The sequence below is a fragment of the Neodiprion fabricii genome, chromosome 2, assembly GCF_021155785.1.
Source record: "Neodiprion fabricii isolate iyNeoFabr1 chromosome 2, iyNeoFabr1.1, whole genome shotgun sequence".
Lineage (NCBI taxonomy): Eukaryota > Metazoa > Arthropoda > Insecta > Hymenoptera > Diprionidae > Neodiprion > Neodiprion fabricii.
Genome location: NC_060240.1, coordinates 15852858 through 15862679, shown reverse-complemented (window position 1 = coordinate 15862679; position 9822 = coordinate 15852858). Strand labels below are relative to the sequence as shown.

Here is a 9822-nt window from a genome sequence, read left to right as displayed (position 1 = left end):
ACTAGTTAATTGAAGCATATCGGATGTCTAATGGCGTAAGGTCGTAGGCGTCATCTTATATGACCATTTGCTAATGAGAAGGGCGTATAGTTTGTTTTCATCGTATCGAGACTTGAAACATGAAAATATGGTCAGAAGCATTGAAAGTGAATAAGAGTTTAATTGAGAGCAAAATATCGTACGTGCTTCGTAGATACGATCTTCTGCTACTGATTCAACGATAAAAACCTATTTCGACTAATTCTATAAAGTCGTGTCTACCAAAAATAATTTTTCTCACTTTTCTTTGGCTCAAGCATATATTCATCAATTAAAAGCAAAAGGTTGTGTGTGCTGGTAGATACGACCTTTTGGTCCTGATGAAAATGTAAAAAATTATCTACTACGATAATTGCATAAAGGCATAACGGCCAGAAATTGTTCTTGTTATTCCTATTATTTCGATAATTAACGACATGGATAATAATCGACGTAACTAAGTAACTTTGTTGGTTTTAATTTTTTATACGTTTCATTGGGCTTCGAAGCGTTTGTAGAAGAAAAAAGAATTTTCGGTCAGGAGCTTCTTTTTCGATCTTTATTTTTTACGTATACTTATTTTCCCTTCATATTTTCGAACGGTTGATTTAAATTGAATTATACGTTATGATCAATTTCAGAGCGAATGGTGAAAAAAAAATTAAGTTTCACGCCTTTTTGCCACTAAGATCGCATTTTTTGTGGTCACGACCTTATTGCCGATAGACACGCGATACGCTGTAGAAAAATTCGGTGTGGACTTTTATAAAATATGTTTTACTGTCAATCTCACACTATTTTATATCAGTCTAATACCACCTTTCGTCAATCCGATACTATCCGACGTTCAAGTTCCGAATCGACCACAAAAATTGTCCTACAGTAGTCGACACCCGCCACTTTTTGTCAATTCAAACACCGCCAATTTTATACAGCGTATATTCTACAGAAGTCATATTTGATTAAATTTCGGTGGACCGAAAGCTTTGAGGAATATATGAGAGAAACCTGAAATTGGTAAATGGCCGTTGACAATTGGCGGGAAAACGTTCGTGGAAAAAATTTGTATTGAAATGTGTTTATAATGGCAGCAGCGCGTCTTACCAAGGGAAAATATGTTATGAATATTAAGCAGGTATTCCTGATACGTGCCACCTTCGCGATGATGGATATTCCATATTTCTCCAGAAGATTGATTCTCCGTTGTACCGCCCTCGCCATTTTCCACCCTCCCGTTTTCAACCTTCCTCCCTCCCTCTCCCGCCCTTTCTCTCTCTCTTTCTCTCTCTCTCTCTCTCTCTCTCTCTCTCTCTCTCTCTCTCTCTCTCTCTCTCTCTCTCTCTCTCTCTCTCTCTCTCTCTCTCTCTCTCTCTCTCTCTCTCTCTCTCTCTCTCTCTCTCTCTCTCTCTCTCTCTCTCTCTCTCTCTCTCTCTCTCTCTGTCTACTCTACTCTGCTCTTTCCTCTTTCTCTCTCTTGCTCTCCACTCTCGTAATGACAAGATCTAACCTTCCTTGATTTTGACATGTCTTCGAAACATACACGCAGACTCGCTTCTCCACCGAGTCAGCCATTGTTCGAGATATTTATGGGCCCCCTTGACATTCACATTGCAAATCACCCTCCCGGATTGTGATTGAAAATTGCGTCGTCGAAACAGCTTCAAGCTGCAGCAAACGCGAGCGATCGAGCGATCGAGGGTGATTTAACAAATCAAAATTCGATAAATGCAACTCGAGATCAATCAAAATGTCAAGTTAACTAAACATTCACGTACCTGTTGGTTCTTTTTTTTTTCACTTTTAAGAAACTTCAAACCAAGCTAAATCCAAAGTTGCGATCCCAACGGTAATTTTTTAACAATTCAAAAACGTGGGGACAATTTTGAAAACGTTGATTTTTTTTTTTCGCGACGATGAGCGAAAAGAAGTCTGAGGGATGGGTTTAAAAATTGTGAAAAAAATTAATACAACAATATTTTTTTTGAGTTAAAAAACGTTTCTCAAAGAAGCAAATAATTCGAGAAATTTGAAATGTGTTTATTACATCACAATGCACACAATATTAGCGCCTTGAAGTTGAGGATCGATTTATATTCACCCACCCATCGCTGTAGGAAATTAAAAATGCTTCTGGCACGGAACAGTAAATTCGGAGGATTTTTTTTTTTCACCGGGAAAGTTTTGAAATACTTTACTATTCCTGACCTATGTGGAGAAGGAACATGCCACTGGGATAGCCTCAGTGGTCAGCGGTGACGGTTGATAAATTCCTGTTTGCGGTTACGCTGCCCATTATGGGGCGCAGGCGAAAAGTGCGAACGGTGGCTTTGCCAAGTGTTCGAAAGGGTGGAGAGGGGCTGGAGATTCAAATGAAATCACGAATTAGGGTTACTAGAGCAAAGCAGAACCTGTTTATGTTGGTTTGCTGCGACAGGGAATGTAATTAAATACTATTCGGAACTAACTCTGCTTGACTAACAATAAAACGCTTTGAGTGTCACAATGAGTTCTGCGCGTGTTTAAAACGATCAAAGCTATGAACGTGACCCAAAGCTTTGAATCCACCTTCTAGCTGGAGCTGAAGTAGAACATGAAACGACTGAAATTCCCGGCTATCAAAATTTCCACAGTGCAGCTCCAGAGAACTCAGATTGCAAAATAATCGTTCCATACAATTTTATAATGATGAAAAACCAATCCGATTTTCTAACGTGTTTGAATTTTAAAAGACATTTGGTCGACTTTTTTCTGTTTCGACTATACTGCCTGAAATTTCAACAATCTATTTGCAAAAAAATTCTAAAAACACTCGCGAATCTCTTGGAATGATTTGGAGAAAAAGTTTTCTAAGGGTTTCAGACAGATTAGATTTCTTTTACATAAAAAACTCAGTAATTAAGTTTCTCCGAAATTTAGTATGTTGTATGTATCATTGAAAGTGTGATAATAAGTGCAAGAATTTTTTTTATATTTTTCCCGAATGATATTGGGAGTGTCTTCGAAAAAGAAAAAAATAGAAAAATAACAATCGCTGTAATTAAATTTTTACGGTAAATTGAGAGAATATGGCTGGATGTAGAATTGCATAGTTCCTATAATATTTTAGTAATAATTATAATATCATTTTTCCCACCCGAAATCTTCGATACCTGAAACACTGTCAGGTCGATATTTCGCAACTGCGTTAATTAACATATTTTCAATTTCAATGTTTACTTCACTTTTTGTCAGTTATTTGTAAATGAACCGAATTGCCCTCGGAAAGAAACGATTTTTCCATGACTTTTTCAGCAGAGCTTCAAACGTTTCACAACCATTACGGTCTAGCATCATTTTGCACGGTTTGAAATACTTCGCAACATTTCAATATCATTACTGCCATGTATATTTCTTTTAATTCCACTGCGAACGTGGCATTAAAATGTTCACGCAAAGGTTCCGAATATGTTATTCGAAACGCACGGCTTATAAAACTTCAACATTGCTGCACTTGCAAAATAAAAATATTCCAGCAACATTTCCGCAACATGGTGTATCGAATGTGAGAAAACGAACGTTTCCGTAATTAGGATTTCCAATGATATTTTTTTATTTCATATTCTTGTAGGTTGGAAAAAAATATTTTTGAAGTATTTTTGATTTTTTCGATTGAATCAAAATTGCCATTAATATAACAGATTGAAAACTATAACATTGTGACGTCACCCATGTTAAGATATATCTATATATTAAGATCAGTGAAATTCAATCACCTATAACATGAAAAATTATCATTTTTAACGAAAAACAAAAAATACGTCCTCATTATTTTGGCTTGCACTGCGTTATGCACCCCAAAAAATGGAGAAAAAAATTTCATTGGAAACCCCAATTCAAGTAAACATACTTCTGTATTGTTTAGATCACACAGCTCACAAAAGTCCAGCTTTGCTGCAACGACAAAGTGAAAATATTGCATCAACGCAACTTGGCAACAGTGTATGACAGGTGTGGTAAGAAAATTTATCTTGAACTCAAATATACGCATTTCCGTACTATTTATACCGCGCGTCAGGTTATAAGACAAAATAATAATATTTTGTCAATATTTCTGCAACATTGTGTTCAGAATCTAACAAAACTATTGTCTTCTACTTGAAACGAATATAAATCAAATAAAAAGTTGCAACGTTCTGTACCTAGTAAAAAATGGCGTATCCAGGTGCCGAAAATCGGCGCCAGTTAAACAAAATAAGAATATCGTATCAACGTTTCTGCAACATTGTGTTTAAAGTCTAACAAAATTATCGTTCTCTTCTTGAAATGAATATAAATCAAATAAAAAATCAGAACGTATTACAGTGAAAACTTTCATTGTTGGAATCTGAAGAGCGTCGCAACGCCTGTCCAAATAAATAAAAATATGGTATCAATGTTTCTGCAACATTGTGTGTAAAATGTAACAAAATTATCGTTCTCTTCTCGAAATGAATATAAATCGAATAAGAAAAAGGAATATTCTGCACCTAGTAAAAAATTTCGTATTTGGGCGGCGAAAATCGACGGCAGTCCAACAAAATAAAAATATGGTATCAAAGTTTCTGCAACATTGTGTGTAAAATGTAACAAAATTATCGTTCTCTTCTCGAATTGAATATAAATCGAATAAGAAAAAGCAACGTTCTGCACCTAGTGAAAAATTTCATTGTTGGAATTTGAAAAGCGTCGCAACGACTGTCCAACAAAATAAAAATATCGTATCAACGTTTCTGCAACATTATGTGTAAAATGTAACAAAATTATCGTTCTCTTCTCGAAATGAATATAAATCGAATGAAAAATCGGAACGTTTTATAATGAAACATTTCGTAGTTGGAATCCGAAAAGCGTCGCAACGCCTGTCCAAAAAATAAAAATATGGCATCAAAGTTCCTGCAACATTGTGTTTAAAATCGAACACAATTATTGTTCTCTTCTTGAAATGAATATAAATCGAATGAAAAATCGGAACGTTTTGTAATGAAAAATATCGCTGTTGGGCGCCGGAGAGCGTCGCGACGCCAGTCCACGTTTTGGGGCGTCTGGACCGATTCTCGCGTCCCTCGATCGCGTGGCGCTTTTCACCCCGCGTTGCGTCGGCGTCGGCGGCGGCGGGCTTCGCGCTGCGCCTCGGGGGTGGCGTCGTCTGGTGGGGGTGGGAATCCGCGGGGGCGGACAGGCGCTCGGCGCCGCTCCTCAGTCGACGTCAAGCCGTCGCGACGTGCGCGTCCATCGTTCCGAAATCGTGACCGATACTCGGTGCTCCGCTCGCCGCATTTCGGGGCTCGTATCTGAAAACCACCTGTTCGCCAAAGTGTTCATCGGTAGCTTCGCTGCTGATACTTCATTGCTCAACTGTTTCGTAGCGAGAACATCCCCCGGGCTGTTCCTTGCTCCCCCATATCCAGATTTTCGATTTATACCGCGGTAAAGCAATCGATTCGAAATTATTAACTTGGATATTCGGTGTTACTGGCAGTTTCCACGATATTTGACCGTTGATTGGTCGCGTTTATATTACCGCCATGTTGTTATTATTAATCCCCGCGTTACGTAAGTCTTGTGACTCAAAGTAGTGTACAAAAACAATAAATTATCAAACACAAGTTCGACGTATGTAATGAACAGTGAAATTTCACCGCGGTTAGAAGTGTGACCGAAACGAAAGTTTATACATTTCACGTGTAACTAAAGAAATTTTTCAAAGTGTCAAAATAAGCGTTAAAGTGACAGTGAGGCGCATTGGATTATGCTTTTCGGGTAAGATTCGTGAGTTTAACAATACCTCTTTTATAATTTTATCGAGAGAATGGATAAGCTGGTCGATTTTACTTCGAAGAATCCACAAATACTCACAGAGGTCAAAAGTTACACGCTATTTGCATAGATAGTTAAAAACAAGCTAGTTGTGTAAATTCACCTAGCAACGAGTTATTCTGACACCGCATGTCACCTATAGAGAGGAGTGGACAGGTGTCGTTGATGGTTGAAAAAATATATGATTGAGTGGACGGAATAGTCTGGAAAAACTTGTTGAAATAACGGAAAACGTCATGTTTTTCTCTGTTGGCTTAGGTACGCAAATTAATTTCAACCAATGAATTGTTCTTATTATCTCACTTCTTCACGCTCCTATTTACTCATCATTGCTATTCGACTTCGATGATCAGAGAAGGAATCAAAATTTTACTGAAATCTTACTTATCTATTGTCATTTCTATAAAGTACATCGTTTACGGAATCTAAATTCGACCAGAATCACATTCACCAAAATTTCGCTTTTTAATCATTCTGGTAATCCACCTTCAAAGAAAATGTGAAATCAAAGTTCCACAAGAATAATTCTTCTTATCACGAATTCTCGTGATCAAACTTCAGGAGAAAATTTGAACGTAATTAGGCTGAGACGAAAGCGTTGCAAGCTCTTCTCATGTCTGACTCTCTCCGTGTACTTACGAAACCATGATAAACTTTGCCGATGTTTTGCTGATGCTTGTTACTTGATCGTCCCTCGGATCGACCTGAGCTGATTGTAAGCTGAGCTGTTATTACGCCGGTAGATATCTATATTCATATACTGCTATTATTGCGCCACAACAATAAGGTTTTTCAAACCTTTGCATCGGTCAATAATCAATAATCACACACACGAGTGTCCTTCTCTCCCCGTCCCCTATTCTTCTCTCTGTCTCATACCCTTCAAATTCTTCGCTTACCTATACATAATACAAGTTCTTCGTCGAATTCTATCCGTTCAATATTATTGTCCGACAAAATCGATCAAACAATTTTCTTTATTTCACAAATTATCTCCCATGAGTTGAGATCAGGCTGAAGTTAGTAACGTTGACGTAACGAAACCTCGGGCTAAAAATCACTGTTATTGGGAAATTTAAAGATGACTTTCAAGAAGTTGACTCTTCAGAATTGAAGTATATTTTGTTTTCAATGGTTTACATTACCAAATCCCGGACATTCCTAATGATGCGAAGTAGCGATTTTTCTTAAACATGCATCGTTACAGTAACCTTATCAACTTCATTCGCGTGACTTGAGGCGGGTTATCAACAATCATTTATTTTTCAATATTCCAGTAAAATGAAAATACATTATTCTCTCCATTTTATAATGGTACTGAAAATAAGAGAAGTCTAGTATAATAATCACCGCGTCGTAATTTCGGTATATTGAAATAATCCAAACCCTTCGGTCGCGTAAAAAAAGACAAAGACAAAAAAAGATGAGGAAAAAAAAAATGTAAAAAATTGGAATAGTAGAAAATCACTTTTTATTGAAAAATACTAGTCAGACAGCAGACATATGCTATTTTCTTACCAGACGGCTGTTGGCCGCATGCGTTAGGGAGGTGGAGGACGTTTGTCTCTCGAGGTTAGCTAGTGGGACGTCATTTCGTATCGTTGCAGGCATGTGTTGAACTTTTACACGTTTATAAAGAGTAAGCAATATGAATGATACGTAATATGTAATGGCAGAGTTGAAAACGCGCGTTGAAAGTTGATCGTAAGCGCTTATATCTCAATATGTTATTCATTATTTTATTATCAGTGGCAGGCAGCGCGAACCGAAGCAGTAAAAAACAGCCTGCTGATTATCGCAGGGAATATTCAAAATACGGTGATTCAAGTCAAGATAGTTCACTAATTATTCATCCATCTGTTTAATCAGTTCTTATTTGATGTTTGAATCGTAGAGTTTGTCCAATTTCGATGTGGATGAGCGCTGACATACGACCTTATACTTTTGGGGCTTTTTAACGAATCGTATCGGAAATCTTTGCTAGCGTTTGAACAACCAACGCGAAATAAATTTCTGGAAACGAAATTGAGTGCGAGTTAAGTTGACGAAATTTATAACGTTTGTTCGAAAATATTGAGAAATAATTTTCCACGCTGATAGATTATCTTTTGTCTTAACAGAGGGAACTGAATTTCGAGTTATTAGCGACTCCGCCGGCACTCTAAATTTAAGTTTCTCCCCGGGATTTCTTGATCTGGTGCTTTGGTAGACAATTGAGTAGGTCGTACGGAGACGTACCGACGTGAATGTTTATTGAATGACGAGAAGTCGTCCCTAGTCATTCTTACGCAACGCGAGTTGTTACGGAGATAAAAGAGAGGCAACGACAAAGGGGAGAGGAAAAAATTTCTGAAACATAAAAAAAATTACTACGTGGTTTTATTCACACTGCAGTGGCAGACTTCATTGCTTCGGCTGTATTATATCGCCGACTTAGAGGCCGACTAGCGGCAGGTGTTGATACAAGTGTTACAGGTGAGACCGCAGACTCGGTTGAAATTGCCGTTGCGTAATACGTCATATACTTACAAAGTGCCAATTTCAGTGCGGCGAAGATCACTGCGCTAGTAGCGGAAAAACTGAATTCATTTCTAATTCTGCCTGCCTGAAAATACGTTGCTACAATGTTTGTGTAACACAATCCGCTATTGGTCTGCAAGATTTCCAATCTCTGTAAGTTATAACGTTGCTGCCATGTTTCTGAAATATTGTAAGCTTCAACGTTACGTTGCATCGATGTTTTTGCAATTTTGCAAAGTTTGCAAAATTACGTTGCTGCATTGTACGTGGAATATCCAAATCCTTGTAAGATTTCTTTCCTCCAATATTGATACCATACTTTGAAGTTCACAAAATGACATTACTGTATTGTGTCTAAAATATTTTTAAACTTGCAGATTTGTTTTGCTGCAATGTGTTTACAATATTTTCGAACATCCATGTTGCAAATTGACGTTGCTTCAATGTTTCTCGAACATTAAAAACTGCAGTTACGTTGCCTCGGTGTTTTTGCAATATTTCAAGGTTTGCAAATTTACGTTGCTGCATTGTATGCGAAATATCCAAATCCTTGTAACTTAGCTAAACTCTGATATTTCTACGATACTTTGAATTTCACAAAGAAATATTGCTCCATTGTGCTTGAATTATTCGAAAGGTTGTGGATTTCTTCAGCTGCAATGTTTCTGCAATATTTCAAACATTCTAAGTAAATGTTGTAACAATGTGTTTGAAAAACTTTTAAGCTCAAAAATTTGTGCTGCTGCAATGTATCCGCAATATTTTGAAAATCTATCTGAAACATTTCAAAGGTTGCAAAAATGTTTTCTAGAATATTTTGACAATATTGCTAGATGTATCTGAAATATTTTAAATCTGCGAAAACCCATCACTCAAATTTTTCTGCTATATAGCTCTCAGTTCACTCTCTGGGTGAACCTTCTCGTCGTCGCTCGACGCTGAAATAATCATTGTTATATTCAAAACTTTGAGTGTCATGCAGAATAGGTGGAACGTGCCTCTCGAGTAACGTTCTGATCTCCTGTACAGTAGTTTCGAACTTGTTTACCTACGTTTTAGAATAGCGAACCCATAAACTAGTTTCGGTTATAGCTGCATATGTATGGACATAACTCTTCTTTCTCCCCTCCAGACCGGTAATGAAAATCGCATTACGCACTCTTCGGTTTTATTATTTCCCTTGAGAATACAATCATTTGTTGTTCATAGCACGCAAGTTATTAAAACTAATTCTCCGGTGAATTTTTTTTTTTTGTTTTTTTTTTTTTCTTCACGAACGTGACCACGATGGCATTTTTTTTTTTACTTATTAGACCTTTCATGCAAACGAGAATTTGCTGTAATATCTTTAACGCTACTAGCCGCTTCTGAAAACAGTGGAAATTCGAGTTTTGTACAAATCGAACTAAACTAACAGTTGTTCGATGACCGTAATTAAAAAATAACTCG

At 37.2% G+C, this 9822-nt stretch overlaps 1 protein-coding gene across 11 annotated transcripts in view; it reads left to right on the top strand.

The window, feature by feature from the left end:
• Positions 1 to 5255: 5255 nt before the first annotated feature.
• Positions 5256 to 9822, top strand: part of LOC124175082 (CUGBP Elav-like family member 2) — a 378071-nt gene continuing 373504 nt past the window's right edge. For all 11 annotated transcript variants that reach the window (XM_046554951.1, XM_046554952.1, XM_046554961.1 and 8 more), the window contains exon 1: positions 5256 to 5796. The gene's annotated coding sequence lies outside the window, so the exon portion shown is untranslated. The remainder of the gene's footprint in view (positions 5797 to 9822) is intronic.